The sequence below is a fragment of the Eschscholzia californica genome, unplaced genomic scaffold (genome assembly GCF_041429995.1).
Source record: "Eschscholzia californica isolate CP2 unplaced genomic scaffold, dmEscCali1.0.p SCAF_15, whole genome shotgun sequence".
NCBI classification, from domain to species: Eukaryota; Viridiplantae; Streptophyta; class Magnoliopsida; order Ranunculales; family Papaveraceae; genus Eschscholzia; species Eschscholzia californica.
This window is the reverse complement of record NW_028238254.1, coordinates 76,013-95,253: the sequence shown is the minus strand read 5'-3', so window position 1 is coordinate 95,253 and position 19,241 is coordinate 76,013. Positions and strand designations below refer to the sequence as shown.

At 38.1% G+C, this 19,241-nt stretch overlaps 28 non-coding genes across 28 annotated transcripts; all 28 read right to left on the bottom strand.

Moving 5' to 3' along the window:
* Positions 1–511: 511 nt before the first annotated feature.
* On the bottom strand, positions 512–630 carry LOC147561592 (5S ribosomal RNA). The gene has a single exon (XR_015232603.1). It is a non-coding gene; the product is annotated as a 5S ribosomal RNA (ribosomal RNA).
* Positions 631–1,192: 562 nt separating this feature from the next.
* LOC147561591 (5S ribosomal RNA) lies at positions 1,193–1,311 on the bottom strand. The gene has a single exon (XR_015232602.1). It is a non-coding gene; the product is annotated as a 5S ribosomal RNA (ribosomal RNA).
* A 563-nt stretch (positions 1,312–1,874) lies between these two features.
* On the bottom strand, positions 1,875–1,993 carry LOC147561590 (5S ribosomal RNA). The gene has a single exon (XR_015232601.1). It is a non-coding gene; the product is annotated as a 5S ribosomal RNA (ribosomal RNA).
* Positions 1,994–2,556: 563 nt separating this feature from the next.
* On the bottom strand, positions 2,557–2,675 carry LOC147561589 (5S ribosomal RNA). Its single transcript, XR_015232600.1, has one exon. It is a non-coding gene; the product is annotated as a 5S ribosomal RNA (ribosomal RNA).
* A 563-nt stretch (positions 2,676–3,238) lies between these two features.
* LOC147561588 (5S ribosomal RNA) lies at positions 3,239–3,357 on the bottom strand. The gene has a single exon (XR_015232599.1). It is a non-coding gene; the product is annotated as a 5S ribosomal RNA (ribosomal RNA).
* Positions 3,358–3,920: 563 nt separating this feature from the next.
* On the bottom strand, positions 3,921–4,039 carry LOC147561587 (5S ribosomal RNA). The gene has a single exon (XR_015232598.1). It is a non-coding gene; the product is annotated as a 5S ribosomal RNA (ribosomal RNA).
* A 563-nt stretch (positions 4,040–4,602) lies between these two features.
* LOC147561586 (5S ribosomal RNA) lies at positions 4,603–4,721 on the bottom strand. The gene has a single exon (XR_015232597.1). It is a non-coding gene; the product is annotated as a 5S ribosomal RNA (ribosomal RNA).
* Positions 4,722–5,284: 563 nt separating this feature from the next.
* Positions 5,285–5,403, bottom strand: LOC147561585 (5S ribosomal RNA). The gene has a single exon (XR_015232595.1). It is a non-coding gene; the product is annotated as a 5S ribosomal RNA (ribosomal RNA).
* A 563-nt stretch (positions 5,404–5,966) lies between these two features.
* On the bottom strand, positions 5,967–6,085 carry LOC147561584 (5S ribosomal RNA). The gene has a single exon (XR_015232594.1). It is a non-coding gene; the product is annotated as a 5S ribosomal RNA (ribosomal RNA).
* A 563-nt stretch (positions 6,086–6,648) lies between these two features.
* Positions 6,649–6,767, bottom strand: LOC147561583 (5S ribosomal RNA). Its single transcript, XR_015232593.1, has one exon. It is a non-coding gene; the product is annotated as a 5S ribosomal RNA (ribosomal RNA).
* Positions 6,768–7,330: 563 nt separating this feature from the next.
* On the bottom strand, positions 7,331–7,449 carry LOC147561582 (5S ribosomal RNA). The gene has a single exon (XR_015232592.1). It is a non-coding gene; the product is annotated as a 5S ribosomal RNA (ribosomal RNA).
* A 563-nt stretch (positions 7,450–8,012) lies between these two features.
* Positions 8,013–8,131, bottom strand: LOC147561581 (5S ribosomal RNA). Its single transcript, XR_015232591.1, has one exon. It is a non-coding gene; the product is annotated as a 5S ribosomal RNA (ribosomal RNA).
* Positions 8,132–8,694: 563 nt separating this feature from the next.
* LOC147561580 (5S ribosomal RNA) lies at positions 8,695–8,813 on the bottom strand. The gene has a single exon (XR_015232590.1). It is a non-coding gene; the product is annotated as a 5S ribosomal RNA (ribosomal RNA).
* A 566-nt stretch (positions 8,814–9,379) lies between these two features.
* On the bottom strand, positions 9,380–9,498 carry LOC147561579 (5S ribosomal RNA). The gene has a single exon (XR_015232589.1). It is a non-coding gene; the product is annotated as a 5S ribosomal RNA (ribosomal RNA).
* Positions 9,499–10,065: 567 nt separating this feature from the next.
* Positions 10,066–10,184, bottom strand: LOC147561578 (5S ribosomal RNA). The gene has a single exon (XR_015232588.1). It is a non-coding gene; the product is annotated as a 5S ribosomal RNA (ribosomal RNA).
* A 566-nt stretch (positions 10,185–10,750) lies between these two features.
* Positions 10,751–10,869, bottom strand: LOC147561577 (5S ribosomal RNA). Its single transcript, XR_015232587.1, has one exon. It is a non-coding gene; the product is annotated as a 5S ribosomal RNA (ribosomal RNA).
* Positions 10,870–11,435: 566 nt separating this feature from the next.
* Positions 11,436–11,554, bottom strand: LOC147561576 (5S ribosomal RNA). Its single transcript, XR_015232586.1, has one exon. It is a non-coding gene; the product is annotated as a 5S ribosomal RNA (ribosomal RNA).
* Positions 11,555–12,117: 563 nt separating this feature from the next.
* Positions 12,118–12,236, bottom strand: LOC147561575 (5S ribosomal RNA). The gene has a single exon (XR_015232584.1). It is a non-coding gene; the product is annotated as a 5S ribosomal RNA (ribosomal RNA).
* A 566-nt stretch (positions 12,237–12,802) lies between these two features.
* LOC147561574 (5S ribosomal RNA) lies at positions 12,803–12,921 on the bottom strand. The gene has a single exon (XR_015232583.1). It is a non-coding gene; the product is annotated as a 5S ribosomal RNA (ribosomal RNA).
* A 566-nt stretch (positions 12,922–13,487) lies between these two features.
* Positions 13,488–13,606, bottom strand: LOC147561573 (5S ribosomal RNA). Its single transcript, XR_015232582.1, has one exon. It is a non-coding gene; the product is annotated as a 5S ribosomal RNA (ribosomal RNA).
* A 566-nt stretch (positions 13,607–14,172) lies between these two features.
* On the bottom strand, positions 14,173–14,291 carry LOC147561572 (5S ribosomal RNA). Its single transcript, XR_015232581.1, has one exon. It is a non-coding gene; the product is annotated as a 5S ribosomal RNA (ribosomal RNA).
* Positions 14,292–14,857: 566 nt separating this feature from the next.
* Positions 14,858–14,976, bottom strand: LOC147561571 (5S ribosomal RNA). Its single transcript, XR_015232580.1, has one exon. It is a non-coding gene; the product is annotated as a 5S ribosomal RNA (ribosomal RNA).
* A 566-nt stretch (positions 14,977–15,542) lies between these two features.
* Positions 15,543–15,661, bottom strand: LOC147561570 (5S ribosomal RNA). The gene has a single exon (XR_015232579.1). It is a non-coding gene; the product is annotated as a 5S ribosomal RNA (ribosomal RNA).
* A 566-nt stretch (positions 15,662–16,227) lies between these two features.
* On the bottom strand, positions 16,228–16,346 carry LOC147561569 (5S ribosomal RNA). The gene has a single exon (XR_015232578.1). It is a non-coding gene; the product is annotated as a 5S ribosomal RNA (ribosomal RNA).
* Positions 16,347–16,912: 566 nt separating this feature from the next.
* LOC147561568 (5S ribosomal RNA) lies at positions 16,913–17,031 on the bottom strand. The gene has a single exon (XR_015232577.1). It is a non-coding gene; the product is annotated as a 5S ribosomal RNA (ribosomal RNA).
* Positions 17,032–17,597: 566 nt separating this feature from the next.
* Positions 17,598–17,716, bottom strand: LOC147561567 (5S ribosomal RNA). Its single transcript, XR_015232624.1, has one exon. It is a non-coding gene; the product is annotated as a 5S ribosomal RNA (ribosomal RNA).
* Positions 17,717–18,282: 566 nt separating this feature from the next.
* Positions 18,283–18,401, bottom strand: LOC147561566 (5S ribosomal RNA). The gene has a single exon (XR_015232513.1). It is a non-coding gene; the product is annotated as a 5S ribosomal RNA (ribosomal RNA).
* A 566-nt stretch (positions 18,402–18,967) lies between these two features.
* LOC147561565 (5S ribosomal RNA) lies at positions 18,968–19,086 on the bottom strand. Its single transcript, XR_015232576.1, has one exon. It is a non-coding gene; the product is annotated as a 5S ribosomal RNA (ribosomal RNA).
* Positions 19,087–19,241: the final 155 nt, after the last annotated feature.

The following is a 19,241-nucleotide window of genomic DNA, read 5'->3' as shown; positions in this document are numbered from 1 at the left end:
CCCCGCTCGTGCCTTTTCAAGCACTCTATAGTGACACGACGTAAAAACATTTACACCCTCCGTCCGATTATGTTTGACTTTTTAGCAGATCCAACTTATTGACCATTTTTATTTATTGTTCTCTCACTAAAAGATTTTTCCTAAATTACCCATATTAAATTTGGAGTATTCAAATAAATAATATGTTGGAAGTAGTGGGGAAATAACTGAAACTTTTTATTCTTATTAAAAGTAAAGGGTAGATTGGGAAATGCTAATGAAATTAGTAATAAATATTTCCGGACATATTTTTATGTCTCCAAATCGCTGTCATCGGTTTATAATACGTACGACGAGTTATTCCAGTTTTAAATTACTCGAGTTACACAAAATTCTGAAAAATAGACGGATGACACTGAAAACAACGTTTTTTTGGCAAATCCGACGGTCCTAACCCGCCTTTGGCAGGTTATTTTCTTCCCCTCTTCTCCGTCTCTCCGACGAAACGAGAAAAAAAAAAAAAGTAGAAAAAGGGATGCAACACGAGGACTTCCCAGGAGGTCACCCATCCTAGTACTACTCTCGCCCAAGCACGCTTAACTTCGGAGTTCTGATGGGATCCGGTGGATTAGTGCTGGTATGATCGCATCCGTTAGTATTTTACAATGGGTACTACTTGTTCTCGTCGTGGACTCCTATTTCTCCCCGCTCGTGCCTTTTCAAGCACTCTATAGTGACACGACGTAAAAACATTTACACCCTCCGTCCGATTATGTTTGACTTTTTAGCAGATCCAACTTATTGACCATTTTTATTTATTGTTCTCTCACTAAAAGATTTTTCCTAAATTACCCATATTAAATTTGGAGTATTCAAATAAATAATATGTTGGAAGTAGTGGGGAAATAACTGAAACTTTTTATTCTTATTAAAAGTAAAGGGTAGATTGGGAAATGCTAATGAAATTAGTAATAAATATTTCCGGACATATTTTTATGTCTCCAAATCGCTGTCATCGGTTTATAATACGTACGACGAGTTATTCCAGTTTTAAATTACTCGAGTTACACAAAATTCTGAAAAATAGACGGATGACACTGAAAACAACGTTTTTTTGGCAAATCCGACGGTCCTAACCCGCCTTTGGCAGGTTATTTTCTTCCCCTCTTCTCCGTCTCTCCGACGAAACGAGAAAAAAAAAAAAGTAGAAAAAGGGATGCAACACGAGGACTTCCCAGGAGGTCACCCATCCTAGTACTACTCTCGCCCAAGCACGCTTAACTTCGGAGTTCTGATGGGATCCGGTGGATTAGTGCTGGTATGATCGCATCCGTTAGTATTTTACAATGGGTACTACTTGTTCTCGTCGTGGACTCCTATTTCTCCCCGCTCGTGCCTTTTCAAGCACTCTATAGTGACACGACGTAAAAACATTTACACCCTCCGTCCGATTATGTTTGACTTTTTAGCAGATCCAACTTATTGACCATTTTTATTTATTGTTCTCTCACTAAAAGATTTTTCCTAAATTACCCATATTAAATTTGGAGTATTCAAATAAATAATATGTTGGAAGTAGTGGGGAAATAACTGAAACTTTTTATTCTTATTAAAAGTAAAGGGTAGATTGGGAAATGCTAATGAAATTAGTAATAAATATTTCCGGACATATTTTTATGTCTCCAAATCGCTGTCATCGGTTTATAATACGTACGACGAGTTATTCCAGTTTTAAATTACTCGAGTTACACAAAATTCTGAAAAATAGACGGATGACACTGAAAACAACGTTTTTTTGGCAAATCCGACGGTCCTAACCCGCCTTTGGCAGGTTATTTTCTTCCCCTCTTCTCCGTCTCTCCGACGAAACGAGAAAAAAAAAAAAAGTAGAAAAAGGGATGCAACACGAGGACTTCCCAGGAGGTCACCCATCCTAGTACTACTCTCGCCCAAGCACGCTTAACTTCGGAGTTCTGATGGGATCCGGTGGATTAGTGCTGGTATGATCGCATCCGTTAGTATTTTACAATGGGTACTACTTGTTCTCGTCGTGGACTCCTATTTCTCCCCGCTCGTGCCTTTTCAAGCACTCTATAGTGACACGACGTAAAAACATTTACACCCTCCGTCCGATTATGTTTGACTTTTTAGCAGATCCAACTTATTGACCATTTTTATTTATTGTTCTCTCACTAAAAGATTTTTCCTAAATTACCCATATTAAATTTGGAGTATTCAAATAAATAATATGTTGGAAGTAGTGTGAAAATAACTGAAACTTTTTATTCTTATTAAAAGTAAAGGGTAGATTGGGAAATGCTAATGAAATTAGTAATAAATATTTCCGGACATATTTTTATGTCTCCAAATCGCTGTCATCGGTTTATAATACGTACGACGAGTTATTCCAGTTTTAAATTACTCGAGTTACACAAAATTCTGAAAAATAGACGGATGACACTGAAAACAACGTTTTTTTGGCAAATCCGACGGTCCTAACCCGCCTTTGGCAGGTTATTTTCTTCCCCTCTTCTCCGTCTCTCCGACGAAACGAGAAAAAAAAAAAAAGTAGAAAAAGGGATGCAACACGAGGACTTCCCAGGAGGTCACCCATCCTAGTACTACTCTCGCCCAAGCACGCTTAACTTCGGAGTTCTGATGGGATCCGGTGGATTAGTGCTGGTATGATCGCATCCGTTAGTATTTTACAATGGGTACTACTTGTTCTCGTCGTGGACTCCTATTTCTCCCCGCTCGTGCCTTTTCAAGCACTCTATAGTGACACGACGTAAAAACATTTACACCCTCCGTCCGATTATGTTTGACTTTTTAGCAGATCCAACTTATTGACCATTTTTATTTATTGTTCTCTCACTAAAAGATTTTTCCTAAATTACCCATATTAAATTTGGAGTATTCAAATAAATAATATGTTGGAAGTAGTGGGGAAATAACTGAAACTTTTTATTCTTATTAAAAGTAAAGGGTAGATTGGGAAATGCTAATGAAATTAGTAATAAATATTTCCGGACATATTTTTATGTCTCCAAATCGCTGTCATCGGTTTATAATACGTACGACGAGTTATTCCAGTTTTAAATTACTCGAGTTACACAAAATTCTGAAAAATAGACGGATGACACTGAAAACAACGTTTTTTTGGCAAATCCGACGGTCCTAACCCGCCTTTGGCAGGTTATTTTCTTCCCCTCTTCTCCGTCTCTCCGACGAAACGAGAAAAAAAAAAAAAGTAGAAAAAGGGATGCAACACGAGGACTTCCCAGGAGGTCACCCATCCTAGTACTACTCTCGCCCAAGCACGCTTAACTTCGGAGTTCTGATGGGATCCGGTGGATTAGTGCTGGTATGATCGCATCCGTTAGTATTTTACAATGGGTACTACTTGTTCTCGTCGTGGACTCCTATTTCTCCCCGCTCGTGCCTTTTCAAGCACTCTATAGTGACACGACGTAAAAACATTTACACCCTCCGTCCGATTATGTTTGACTTTTTAGCAGATCCAACTTATTGACCATTTTTATTTATTGTTCTCTCACTAAAAGATTTTTCCTAAATTACCCATATTAAATTTGGAGTATTCAAATAAATAATATGTTGGAAGTAGTGGGGAAATAACTGAAACTTTTTATTCTTATTAAAAGTAAAGGGTAGATTGGGAAATGCTAATGAAATTAGTAATAAATATTTCCGGACATATTTTTATGTCTCCAAATCGCTGTCATCGGTTTATAATACGTACGACGAGTTATTCCAGTTTTAAATTACTCGAGTTACACAAAATTCTGAAAAATAGACGGATGACACTGAAAACAACGTTTTTTTGGCAAATCCGACGGTCCTAACCCGCCTTTGGCAGGCTATTTTCTTCCCCTCTTCTCCGTCTCTCCGACGAAACGAGAAAAAAAAAAAAAGTAGAAAAAGGGATGCAACACGAGGACTTCCCAGGAGGTCACCCATCCTAGTACTACTCTCGCCCAAGCACGCTTAACTTCGGAGTTCTGATGGGATCCGGTGGATTAGTGCTGGTATGATCGCATCCGTTAGTATTTTACAATGGGTACTACTTGTTCTCGTCGTGGACTCCTATTTCTCCCCGCTCGTGCCTTTTCAAGCACTCTATAGTGACACGACGTAAAAACATTTACACCCTCCGTCCGATTATGTTTGACTTTTTAGCAGATCCAACTTATTGACCATTTTTATTTATTGTTCTCTCACTAAAAGATTTTTCCTAAATTACCCATATTAAATTTGGAGTATTCAAATAAATAATATGTTGGAAGTAGTGGGGAAATAACTGAAACTTTTTATTCTTATTAAAAGTAAAGGGTAGATTGGGAAATGCTAATGAAATTAGTAATAAATATTTCCGGACATATTTTTATGTCTCCAAATCGCTGTCATCGGTTTATAATACGTACGACGAGTTATTCCAGTTTTAAATTACTCGAGTTACACAAAATTCTGAAAAATAGACGGATGACACTGAAAACAACGTTTTTTTGGCAAATCCGACGGTCCTAACCCGCCTTTGGCAGGTTATTTTCTTCCCCTCTTCTCCGTCTCTCCGACGAAACGAGAAAAAAAAAAAAAGTAGAAAAAGGGATGCAACACGAGGACTTCCCAGGAGGTCACCCATCCTAGTACTACTCTCGCCCAAGCACGCTTAACTTCGGAGTTCTGATGGGATCCGGTGGATTAGTGCTGGTATGATCGCATCCGTTAGTATTTTACAATGGGTACTACTTGTTCTCGTCGTGGACTCCTATTTCTCCCCGCTCGTGCCTTTTCAAGCACTCTATAGTGACACGACGTAAAAACATTTACACCCTCCGTCCGATTATGTTTGACTTTTTAGCAGATCCAACTTATTGACCATTTTTATTTATTGTTCTCTCACTAAAAGATTTTTCCTAAATTACCCATATTAAATTTGGAGTATTCAAATAAATAATATGTTGGAAGTAGTGGGGAAATAACTGAAACTTTTTATTCTTATTAAAAGTAAAGGGTAGATTGGGAAATGCTAATGAAATTAGTAATAAATATTTCCGGACATATTTTTATGTCTCCAAATCGCTGTCATCGGTTTATAATACGTACGACGAGTTATTCCAGTTTTAAATTACTCGAGTTACACAAAATTCTGAAAAATAGACGGATGACACTGAAAACAACGTTTTTTTGGCAAATCCGACGGTCCTAACCCGCCTTTGGCAGGTTATTTTCTTCCCCTCTTCTCCGTCTCTCCGACGAAACGAGAAAAAAAAAAAAAGTAGAAAAAGGGATGCAACACGAGGACTTCCCAGGAGGTCACCCATCCTAGTACTACTCTCGCCCAAGCACGCTTAACTTCGGAGTTCTGATGGGATCCGGTGGATTAGTGCTGGTATGATCGCATCCGTTAGTATTTTACAATGGGTACTACTTGTTCTCGTCGTGGACTCCTATTTCTCCCCGCTCGTGCCTTTTCAAGCACTCTATAGTGACACGACGTAAAAACATTTACACCCTCCGTCCGATTATGTTTGACTTTTTAGCAGATCCAACTTATTGACCATTTTTATTTATTGTTCTCTCACTAAAAGATTTTTCCTAAATTACCCATATTAAATTTGGAGTATTCAAATAAATAATATGTTGGAAGTAGTGGGGAAATAACTGAAACTTTTTATTCTTATTAAAAGTAAAGGGTAGATTGGGAAATGCTAATGAAATTAGTAATAAATATTTCCGGACATATTTTTATGTCTCCAAATCGCTGTCATCGGTTTATAATACGTACGACGAGTTATTCCAGTTTTAAATTACTCGAGTTACACAAAATTCTGAAAAATAGACGGATGACACTGAAAACAACGTTTTTTTGGCAAATCCGACGGTCCTAACCCGCCTTTGGCAGGTTATTTTCTTCCCCTCTTCTCCGTCTCTCCGACGAAACGAGAAAAAAAAAAAAAGTAGAAAAAGGGATGCAACACGAGGACTTCCCAGGAGGTCACCCATCCTAGTACTACTCTCGCCCAAGCACGCTTAACTTCGGAGTTCTGATGGGATCCGGTGGATTAGTGCTGGTATGATCGCATCCGTTAGTATTTTACAATGGGTACTACTTGTTCTCGTCGTGGACTCCTATTTCTCCCCGCTCGTGCCTTTTCAAGCACTCTATAGTGACACGACGTAAAAACATTTACACCCTCCGTCCGATTATGTTTGACTTTTTAGCAGATCCAACTTATTGACCATTTTTATTTATTGTTCTCTCACTAAAAGATTTTTCCTAAATTACCCATATTAAATTTGGAGTATTCAAATAAATAATATGTTGGAAGTAGTGGGGAAATAACTGAAACTTTTTATTCTTATTAAAAGTAAAGGGTAGATTGGGAAATGCTAATGAAATTAGTAATAAATATTTCCGGACATATTTTTATGTCTCCAAATCGCTGTCATCGGTTTATAATACGTACGACGAGTTATTCCAGTTTTAAATTACTCGAGTTACACAAAATTCTGAAAAATAGACGGATGACACTGAAAACAACGTTTTTTTGGCAAATCCGACGGTCCTAACCCGCCTTTGGCAGGTTATTTTCTTCCCCTCTTCTCCGTCTCTCCGACGAAACGAGAAAAAAAAAAAAAGTAGAAAAAGGGATGCAACACGAGGACTTCCCAGGAGGTCACCCATCCTAGTACTACTCTCGCCCAAGCACGCTTAACTTCGGAGTTCTGATGGGATCCGGTGGATTAGTGCTGGTATGATCGCATCCGTTAGTATTTTACAATGGGTACTACTTGTTCTCGTCGTGGACTCCTATTTCTCCCCGCTCGTGCCTTTTCAAGCACTCTATAGTGACACGACGTAAAAACATTTACACCCTCCGTCCGATTATGTTTGACTTTTTAGCAGATCCAACTTATTGACCATTTTTATTTATTGTTCTCTCACTAAAAGATTTTTCCTAAATTACCCATATTAAATTTGGAGTATTCAAATAAATAATATGTTGGAAGTAGTGGGGAAATAACTGAAACTTTTTATTCTTATTAAAAGTAAAGGGTAGATTGGGAAATGCTAATGAAATTAGTAATAAATATTTCCGGACATATTTTTATGTCTCCAAATCGCTGTCATCGGTTTATAATACGTACGACGAGTTATTCCAGTTTTAAATTACTCGAGTTACACAAAATTCTGAAAAATAGACGGATGACACTGAAAACAACGTTTTTTTGGCAAATCCGACGGTCCTAACCCGCCTTTGGCAGGTTATTTTCTTCCCCTCTTCTCCGTCTCTCCGACGAAACGAGAAAAAAAAAAAAAGTAGAAAAAGGGATGCAACACGAGGACTTCCCAGGAGGTCACCCATCCTAGTACTACTCTCGCCCAAGCACGCTTAACTTCGGAGTTCTGATGGGATCCGGTGGATTAGTGCTGGTATGATCGCATCCGTTAGTATTTTACAATGGGTACTACTTGTTCTCGTCGTGGACTCCTATTTCTCCCCGCTCGTGCCTTTTCAAGCACTCTATAGTGACACGACGTAAAAACATTTACACCCTCCGTCCGATTATGTTTGACTTTTTAGCAGATCCAACTTATTGACCATTTTTATTTATTGTTCTCTCACTAAAAGATTTTTCCTAAATTACCCATATTAAATTTGGAGTATTCAAATAAATAATATGTTGGAAGTAGTGGGGAAATAACTGAAACTTTTTATTCTTATTAAAAGTAAAGGGTAGATTGGGAAATGCTAATGAAATTAGTAATAAATATTTCCGGACATATTTTTATGTCTCCAAATCGCTGTCATCGGTTTATAATACGTACGACGAGTTATTCCAGTTTTAAATTACTCGAGTTACACAAAATTCTGAAAAATAGACGGATGACACTGAAAACAACGTTTTTTTGGCAAATCCGACGGTCCTAACCCGCCTTTGGCAGGTTATTTTCTTCCCCTCTTCTCCGTCTCTCCGACGAAACGAGAAAAAAAAAAAAAGTAGAAAAAGGGATGCAACACGAGGACTTCCCAGGAGGTCACCCATCCTAGTACTACTCTCGCCCAAGCACGCTTAACTTCGGAGTTCTGATGGGATCCGGTGGATTAGTGCTGGTATGATCGCATCCGTTAGTATTTTACAATGGGTACTACTTGTTCTCGTCGTGGACTCCTATTTCTCCCCGCTCGTGCCTTTTCAAGCACTCTATAGTGACACGACGTAAAAACATTTACACCCTCCGTCCGATTATGTTTGACTTTTTAGCAGATCCAACTTATTGACCATTTTTATTTATTGTTCTCTCACTAAAAGATTTTTCCTAAATTACCCATATTAAATTTGGAGTATTCAAATAAATAATATGTTGGAAGTAGTGGGGAAATAACTGAAACTTTTTATTCTTATTAAAAGTAAAGGGTAGATTGGGAAATGCTAATGAAATTAGTAATAAATATTTCCGGACATATTTTTATGTCTCCAAATCGCTGTCATCGGTTTATAATACGTACGACGAGTTATTCCAGTTTTAAATTACTCGAGTTACACAAAATTCTGAAAAATAGACGGATGACACTGAAAACAACGTTTTTTTGGCAAATCCGACGGTCCTAACCCGCCTTTGGCAGGTTATTTTCTTCCCCTCTTCTCCGTCTCTCCGACGAAACGAGAAAAAAAAAAAAAGTAGAAAAAGGGATGCAACACGAGGACTTCCCAGGAGGTCACCCATCCTAGTACTACTCTCGCCCAAGCACGCTTAACTTCGGAGTTCTGATGGGATCCGGTGGATTAGTGCTGGTATGATCGCATCCGTTAGTATTTTACAATGGGTACTACTTGTTCTCGTCGTGGACTCCTATTTCTCCCCGCTCGTGCCTTTTCAAGCACTCTATAGTGACACGACGTAAAAACATTTACACCCTCCGTCCGATTATGTTTGACTTTTTAGCAGATCCAACTTATTGACCATTTTTATTTATTGTTCTCTCACTAAAAGATTTTTCCTAAATTACCCATATTAAATTTGGAGTATTCAAATAAATAATATGTTGGAAGTAGTGGGGAAATAACTGAAACTTTTTATTCTTATTAAAAGTAAAGGGTAGATTGGGAAATGCTAATGAAATTAGTAATAAATATTTCCGGACATATTTTTATGTCTCCAAATCGCTGTCATCGGTTTATAATACGTACGACGAGTTATTCCAGTTTTAAATTACTCGAGTTACACAAAATTCTGAAAAATAGACGGATGACACTGAAAACAACGTTTTTTTGGCAAATCCGACGGTCCTAACCCGCCTTTGGCAGGTTATTTTCTTCCCCTCTTCTCCGTCTCTCCGACGAAACGAGAAAAAAAAAAAAAAAAGTAGAAAAAGGGATGCAACACGAGGACTTCCCAGGAGGTCACCCATCCTAGTACTACTCTCGCCCAAGCACGCTTAACTTCGGAGTTCTGATGGGATCCGGTGGATTAGTGCTGGTATGATCGCATCCGTTAGTATTTTACAATGGGTACTACTTGTTCTCGTCGTGGACTCCTATTTCTCCCCGCTCGTGCCTTTTCAAGCACTCTATAGTGACACGACGTAAAAACATTTACACCCTCCGTCCGATTATGTTTGACTTTTTAGCAGATCCAACTTATTGACCATTTTTATTTATTGTTCTCTCACTAAAAGATTTTTCCTAAATTACCCATATTAAATTTGGAGTATTCAAATAAATAATATGTTGGAAGTAGTGTGGAAATAACTGAAACTTTTTATTCTTATTAAAAGTAAAGGGTAGATTGGGAAATGCTAATGAAATTAGTAATAAATATTTCCGGACATATTTTTATGTCTCCAAATCGCTGTCATCGGTTTATAATACGTACGACGAGTTATTCCAGTTTTAAATTACTCGAGTTACACAAAATTCTGAAAAATAGACGGATGACACTGAAAACAACGTTTTTTTGGCAAATCCGACGGTCCTAACCCGCCTTTGGCAGGTTATTTTCTTCCCCTCTTCTCCGTCTCTCCGACGAAACGAGAAAAAAAAAAAAAAAAAGTAGAAAAAGGGATGCAACACGAGGACTTCCCAGGAGGTCACCCATCCTAGTACTACTCTCGCCCAAGCACGCTTAACTTCGGAGTTCTGATGGGATCCGGTGGATTAGTGCTGGTATGATCGCATCCGTTAGTATTTTACAATGGGTACTACTTGTTCTCGTCGTGGACTCCTATTTCTCCCCGCTCGTGCCTTTTCAAGCACTCTATAGTGACACGACGTAAAAACATTTACACCCTCCGTCCGATTATGTTTGACTTTTTAGCAGATCCAACTTATTGACCATTTTTATTTATTGTTCTCTCACTAAAAGATTTTTCCTAAATTACCCATATTAAATTTGGAGTATTCAAATAAATAATATGTTGGAAGTAGTGTGGAAATAACTGAAACTTTTTATTCTTATTAAAAGTAAAGGGTAGATTGGGAAATGCTAATGAAATTAGTAATAAATATTTCCGGACATATTTTTATGTCTCCAAATCGCTGTCATCGGTTTATAATACGTACGACGAGTTATTCCAGTTTTAAATTACTCGAGTTACACAAAATTCTGAAAAATAGACGGATGACACTGAAAACAACGTTTTTTTGGCAAATCCGACGGTCCTAACCCGCCTTTGGCAGGTTATTTTCTTCCCCTCTTCTCCGTCTCTCCGACGAAACGAGAAAAAAAAAAAAAAAAGTAGAAAAAGGGATGCAACACGAGGACTTCCCAGGAGGTCACCCATCCTAGTACTACTCTCGCCCAAGCACGCTTAACTTCGGAGTTCTGATGGGATCCGGTGGATTAGTGCTGGTATGATCGCATCCGTTAGTATTTTACAATGGGTACTACTTGTTCTCGTCGTGGACTCCTATTTCTCCCCGCTCGTGCCTTTTCAAGCACTCTATAGTGACACGACGTAAAAACATTTACACCCTCCGTCCGATTATGTTTGACTTTTTAGCAGATCCAACTTATTGACCATTTTTATTTATTGTTCTCTCACTAAAAGATTTTTCCTAAATTACCCATATTAAATTTGGAGTATTCAAATAAATAATATGTTGGAAGTAGTGTGGAAATAACTGAAACTTTTTATTCTTATTAAAAGTAAAGGGTAGATTGGGAAATGCTAATGAAATTAGTAATAAATATTTCCGGACATATTTTTATGTCTCCAAATCGCTGTCATCGGTTTATAATACGTACGACGAGTTATTCCAGTTTTAAATTACTCGAGTTACACAAAATTCTGAAAAATAGACGGATGACACTGAAAACAACGTTTTTTTGGCAAATCCGACGGTCCTAACCCGCCTTTGGCAGGTTATTTTCTTCCCCTCTTCTCCGTCTCTCCGACGAAACGAGAAAAAAAAAAAAAAAAGTAGAAAAAGGGATGCAACACGAGGACTTCCCAGGAGGTCACCCATCCTAGTACTACTCTCGCCCAAGCACGCTTAACTTCGGAGTTCTGATGGGATCCGGTGGATTAGTGCTGGTATGATCGCATCCGTTAGTATTTTACAATGGGTACTACTTGTTCTCGTCGTGGACTCCTATTTCTCCCCGCTTGTGCCTTTTCAAGCACTCTATAGTGACACGACGTAAAAACATTTACACCCTCCGTCCGATTATGTTTGACTTTTTAGCAGATCCAACTTATTGACCATTTTTATTTATTGTTCTCTCACTAAAAGATTTTTCCTAAATTACCCATATTAAATTTGGAGTATTCAAATAAATAATATGTTGGAAGTAGTGGGGAAATAACTGAAACTTTTTATTCTTATTAAAAGTAAAGGGTAGATTGGGAAATGCTAATGAAATTAGTAATAAATATTTCCGGACATATTTTTATGTCTCCAAATCGCTGTCATCGGTTTATAATACGTACGACGAGTTATTCCAGTTTTAAATTACTCGAGTTACACAAAATTCTGAAAAATAGACGGATGACACTGAAAACAACGTTTTTTTGGCAAATCCGACGGTCCTAACCCGCCTTTGGCAGGTTATTTTCTTCCCCTCTTCTCCGTCTCTCCGACGAAACGAGAAAAAAAAAAAAAGTAGAAAAAGGGATGCAACACGAGGACTTCCCAGGAGGTCACCCATCCTAGTACTACTCTCGCCCAAGCACGCTTAACTTCGGAGTTCTGATGGGATCCGGTGGATTAGTGCTGGTATGATCGCATCCGTTAGTATTTTACAATGGGTACTACTTGTTCTCGTCGTGGACTCCTATTTCTCCCCGCTCGTGCCTTTTCAAGCACTCTATAGTGACACGACGTAAAAACATTTACACCCTCCGTCCGATTATGTTTGACTTTTTAGCAGATCCAACTTATTGACCATTTTTATTTATTGTTCTCTCACTAAAAGATTTTTCCTAAATTACCCATATTAAATTTGGAGTATTCAAATAAATAATATGTTGGAAGTAGTGGGGAAATAACTGAAACTTTTTATTCTTATTAAAAGTAAAGGGTAGATTGGGAAATGCTAATGAAATTAGTAATAAATATTTCCGGACATATTTTTATGTCTCCAAATCGCTGTCATCGGTTTATAATACGTACGACGAGTTATTCCAGTTTTAAATTACTCGAGTTACACAAAATTCTGAAAAATAGACGGATGACACTGAAAACAACGTTTTTTTGGCAAATCCGACGGTCCTAACCCGCCTTTGGCAGGTTATTTTCTTCCCCTCTTCTCCGTCTCTCCGACGAAACGAGAAAAAAAAAAAAAAAAGTAGAAAAAGGGATGCAACACGAGGACTTCCCAGGAGGTCACCCATCCTAGTACTACTCTCGCCCAAGCACGCTTAACTTCGGAGTTCTGATGGGATCCGGTGGATTAGTGCTGGTATGATCGCATCCGTTAGTATTTTACAATGGGTACTACTTGTTCTCGTCGTGGACTCCTATTTCTCCCCGCTCGTGCCTTTTCAAGCACTCTATAGTGACACGACGTAAAAACATTTACACCCTCCGTCCGATTATGTTTGACTTTTTAGCAGATCCAACTTATTGACCATTTTTATTTATTGTTCTCTCACTAAAAGATTTTTCCTAAATTACCCATATTAAATTTGGAGTATTCAAATAAATAATATGTTGGAAGTAGTGTGGAAATAACTGAAACTTTTTATTCTTATTAAAAGTAAAGGGTAGATTGGGAAATGCTAATGAAATTAGTAATAAATATTTCCGGACATATTTTTATGTCTCCAAATCGCTGTCATCGGTTTATAATACGTACGACGAGTTATTCCAGTTTTAAATTACTCGAGTTACACAAAATTCTGAAAAATAGACGGATGACACTGAAAACAACGTTTTTTTGGCAAATCCGACGGTCCTAACCCGCCTTTGGCAGGTTATTTTCTTCCCCTCTTCTCCGTCTCTCCGACGAAACGAGAAAAAAAAAAAAAAAAGTAGAAAAAGGGATGCAACACGAGGACTTCCCAGGAGGTCACCCATCCTAGTACTACTCTCGCCCAAGCACGCTTAACTTCGGAGTTCTGATGGGATCCGGTGGATTAGTGCTGGTATGATCGCATCCGTTAGTATTTTACAATGGGTACTACTTGTTCTCGTCGTGGACTCCTATTTCTCCCCGCTCGTGCCTTTTCAAGCACTCTATAGTGACACGACGTAAAAACATTTACACCCTCCGTCCGATTATGTTTGACTTTTTAGCAGATCCAACTTATTGACCATTTTTATTTATTGTTCTCTCACTAAAAGATTTTTCCTAAATTACCCATATTAAATTTGGAGTATTCAAATAAATAATATGTTGGAAGTAGTGTGGAAATAACTGAAACTTTTTATTCTTATTAAAAGTAAAGGGTAGATTGGGAAATGCTAATGAAATTAGTAATAAATATTTCCGGACATATTTTTATGTCTCCAAATCGCTGTCATCGGTTTATAATACGTACGACGAGTTATTCCAGTTTTAAATTACTCGAGTTACACAAAATTCTGAAAAATAGACGGATGACACTGAAAACAACGTTTTTTTGGCAAATCCGACGGTCCTAACCCGCCTTTGGCAGGTTATTTTCTTCCCCTCTTCTCCGTCTCTCCGACGAAACGAGAAAAAAAAAAAAAAAAGTAGAAAAAGGGATGCAACACGAGGACTTCCCAGGAGGTCACCCATCCTAGTACTACTCTCGCCCAAGCACGCTTAACTTCGGAGTTCTGATGGGATCCGGTGGATTAGTGCTGGTATGATCGCATCCGTTAGTATTTTACAATGGGTACTACTTGTTCTCGTCGTGGACTCCTATTTCTCCCCGCTCGTGCCTTTTCAAGCACTCTATAGTGACACGACGTAAAAACATTTACACCCTCCGTCCGATTATGTTTGACTTTTTAGCAGATCCAACTTATTGACCATTTTTATTTATTGTTCTCTCACTAAAAGATTTTTCCTAAATTACCCATATTAAATTTGGAGTATTCAAATAAATAATATGTTGGAAGTAGCGTGGAAATAACTGAAACTTTTTATTCTTATTAAAAGTAAAGGGTAGATTGGGAAATGCTAATGAAATTAGTAATAAATATTTCCGGACATATTTTTATGTCTCCAAATCGCTGTCATCGGTTTATAATACGTACGACGAGTTATTCCAGTTTTAAATTACTCGAGTTACACAAAATTCTGAAAAATAGACGGATGACACTGAAAACAACGTTTTTTTGGCAAATCCGACGGTCCTAACCCGCCTTTGGCAGGTTATTTTCTTCCCCTCTTCTCCGTCTCTCCGACGAAACGAGAAAAAAAAAAAAAAAAGTAGAAAAAGGGATGCAACACGAGGACTTCCCAGGAGGTCACCCATCCTAGTACTACTCTCGCCCAAGCACGCTTAACTTCGGAGTTCTGATGGGATCCGGTGGATTAGTGCTGGTATGATCGCATCCGTTAGTATTTTACAATGGGTACTACTTGTTCTCGTCGTGGACTCCTATTTCTCCCCGCTCGTGCCTTTTCAAGCACTCTATAGTGACACGACGTAAAAACATTTACACCCTCCGTCCGATTATGTTTGACTTTTTAGCAGATCCAACTTATTGACCATTTTTATTTATTGTTCTCTCACTAAAAGATTTTTCCTAAATTACCCATATTAAATTTGGAGTATTCAAATAAATAATATGTTGGAAGTAGTGTGGAAATAACTGAAACTTTTTATTCTTATTAAAAGTAAAGGGTAGATTGGGAAATGCTAATGAAATTAGTAATAAATATTTCCGGACATATTTTTATGTCTCCAAATCGCTGTCATCGGTTTATAATACGTACGACGAGTTATTCCAGTTTTAAATTACTCGAGTTACACAAAATTCTGAAAAATAGACGGATGACACTGAAAACAACGTTTTTTTGGCAAATCCGACGGTCCTAACCCGCCTTTGGCAGGTTATTTTCTTCCCCTCTTCTCCGTCTCTCCGACGAAACGAGAAAAAAAAAAAAAAAAGTAGAAAAAGGGATGCAACACGAGGACTTCCCAGGAGGTCACCCATCCTAGTACTACTCTCGCCCAAGCACGCTTAACTTCGGAGTTCTGATGGGATCCGGTGGATTAGTGCTGGTATGATCGCATCCGTTAGTATTTTACAATGGGTACTACTTGTTCTCGTCGTGGACTCCTATTTCTCCCCGCTCGTGCCTTTTCAAGCACTCTATAGTGACACGACGTAAAAACATTTACACCCTCCGTCCGATTATGTTTGACTTTTTAGCAGATCCAACTTATTGACCATTTTTATTTATTGTTCTCTCACTAAAAGATTTTTCCTAAATTACCCATATTAAATTTGGAGTATTCAAATAAATAATATGTTGGAAGTAGTGTGGAAATAACTGAAACTTTTTATTCTTATTAAAAGTAAAGGGTAGATTGGGAAATGCTAATGAAATTAGTAATAAATATTTCCGGACATATTTTTATGTCTCCAAATCGCTGTCATCGGTTTATAATACGTACGACGAGTTATTCCAGTTTTAAATTACTCGAGTTACACAAAATTCTGAAAAATAGACGGATGACACTGAAAACAACGTTTTTTTGGCAAATCCGACGGTCCTAACCCGCCTTTGGCAGGTTATTTTCTTCCCCTCTTCTCCGTCTCTCCGACGAAACGAGAAAAAAAAAAAAAAAAGTAGAAAAAGGGATGCAACACGAGGACTTCCCAGGAGGTCACCCATCCTAGTACTACTCTCGCCCAAGCACGCTTAACTTCGGAGTTCTGATGGGATCCGGTGGATTAGTGCTGGTATGATCGCATCCGTTAGTATTTTACAATGGGTACTACTTGTTCTCGTCGTGGACTCCTATTTCTCCCCGCTCGTGCCTTTTCAAGCACTCTATAGTGACACGACGTAAAAACATTTACACCCTCCGTCCGATTATGTTTGACTTTTTAGCAGATCCAACTTATTGACCATTTTTATTTATTGTTCTCTCACTAAAAGATTTTTCCTAAATTACCCATATTAAATTTGGAGTATTCAAATAAATAATATGTTGGAAGTAGTGTGGAAATAACTGAAACTTTTTATTCTTATTAAAAGTAAAGGGTAGATTGGGAAATGCTAATGAAATTAGTAATAAATATTTCCGGACATATTTTTATGTCTCCAAATCGCTGTCATCGGTTTATAATACGTACGACGAGTTATTCCAGTTTTAAATTACTCGAGTTACACAAAATTCTGAAAAATAGACGGATGACACTGAAAACAACGTTTTTTTGGCAAATCCGACGGTCCTAACCCGCCTTTGGCAGGTTATTTTCTTCCCCTCTTCTCCGTCTCTCCGACGAAACGAGAAAAAAAAAAAAAAAAGTAGAAAAAGGGATGCAACACGAGGACTTCCCAGGAGGTCACCCATCCTAGTACTACTCTCGCCCAAGCACGCTTAACTTCGGAGTTCTGATGGGATCCGGTGGATTAGTGCTGGTATGATCGCATCCGTTAGTATTTTACAATGGGTACTACTTGTTCTCGTCGTGGACTCCTATTTCTCCCCGCTCGTGCCTTTTCAAGCACTCTATAGTGACACGACGTAAAAACATTTACACCCTCCGTCCGATTATGTTTGACTTTTTAGCAGATCCAACTTATTGACCATTTTTATTTATTGTTCTCTCACTAAAAGATTTTTCCTAAATTACCCATATTAAATTTGGAGTATTCAAATAAATAATATGTTGGAAGTAGTGTGGAAATAACTGAAACTTTTTATTCTTATTAAAAGTAAAGGGTAGATTGGGAAATGCTAATGAAATTAGTAATAAATATTTCCGGACATATTTTTATGTCTCCAAATCGCTGTCATCGGTTTATAATACGTACGACGAGTTATTCCAGTTTTAAATTACTCGAGTTACACAAAATTCTGAAAAATAGACGGATGACACTGAAAACAACGTTTTTTTGGCAAATCCGACGGTCCTAACCCGCCTTTGGCAGGTTATTTTCTTCCCCTCTTCTCCGTCTCTCCGACGAAACGAGAAAAAAAAAAAAAAAAGTAGAAAAAGGGATGCAACACGAGGACTTCCCAGGAGGTCACCCATCCTAGTACTACTCTCGCCCTAGCACGCTTAACTTCGGAGTTCTGATGGGATCCGGTGGATTAGTGCTGGTATGATCGCATCCGTTAGTATTTTACAATGGGTACTACTTGTTCTCGTCGTGGACTCCTATTTCTCCCCGCTCGTGCCTTTTCAAGCACTCTATAGTGACACGACGTAAAAACATTTACACCCTCCGTCCGATTATGTTTGACTTTTTAGCAGATCCAACTTATTGACCATTTTTATTTATTGTTCTCTCACTAAAAGATTTTTCCTAAATTACCCATATTAAATTTGGAGTATTCAAATAAATAATATGTTGGAAGTAGTGTGGAAATAACTGAAACTTTTTATTCTTATTAAAAGTAAAGGGTAGATTGGGAAATGCTAATGAAATTAGTAATAAATATTTCCGGACATATTTTTATGTCTCCAAATCGCTGTCATCGGTTTATAATACGTACGACGAGTTATTCCAGTTTTAAATTACTCGAGTTACACAAAATTCTGAAAAATAGACGGATGACACTGAAAACAACGTTTTTTTGGCAAATCCGACGGTCCTAACCCGCCTTTGGCAGGTTATTTTCTTCCCCTCTTCTCCGTCTCTCCGACGAAACGAGAAAAAAAAAAAAAAAAGTAGAAAAAGGGATGCAACACGAGGACTTCCCAGGAGGTCACCCATCCTAGTACTACTCTCGCCCTAGCACGCTTAACTTCGGAGTTCTGATGGGATCCGGTGGATTAGTGCTGGTATGATCGCATCCGTTAGTATTTTACAATGGGTACTACTTGTTCTCGTCGTGGACTCCTATTTCTCCCCGCTCGTGCCTTTTCAAGCACTCTATAGTGACACGACGTAAAAACATTTACACCCTCCGTCCGATTATGTTTGACTTTTTAGCAGATCCAACTTATTGACCATTTTTATTTATTGTTCTCTCACTAAAAGATTTTTCCTAAATTACCCATATTAAATTTGGAGTATTCAAATAAATAATATGTTGGAAGTAGTGTGGAAATAACTGAAACTTTTTATTCTTATTAAAAGTAAAGGGTAGATTGGGAAATGCTAATGAAATTAGTAATAAATATTTCCGGACATATTTTTATGTCTCCAAATCGCTGTCATCGGTTTATAATACGTACGACGAGTTATTCCAGTTTTAAATTACTCGAGTTACACAAAATTCTGAAAAATAGACGGATGACACTGAAAACAACGTTTTTTTGGCAAATCCGACGGTCCTAACCCGCCTTTGGCAGGTTATTTTCTTCCCCTCTTCTCCGTCTCTCCGACGAAACGAGAAAAAAAAAAAAAAAAGTAGAAAAAGGGATGCAACACGAGGACTTCCCAGGAGGTCACCCATCCTAGTACTACTCTCGCCCAAGCACGCTTAACTTCGGAGTTCTGATGGGATCCGGTGGATTAGTGCTGGTATGATCGCATCCGTTAGTATTTTACAATGGGTACTACTTGTTCTCGTCGTGGACTCCTATTTCTCCCCGCTCGTGCCTTTTCAAGCACTCTATAGTGACACGACGTAAAAACATTTACACCCTCCGTCCGATTATGTTTGACTTTTTAGCAGATCCAACTTATTGAC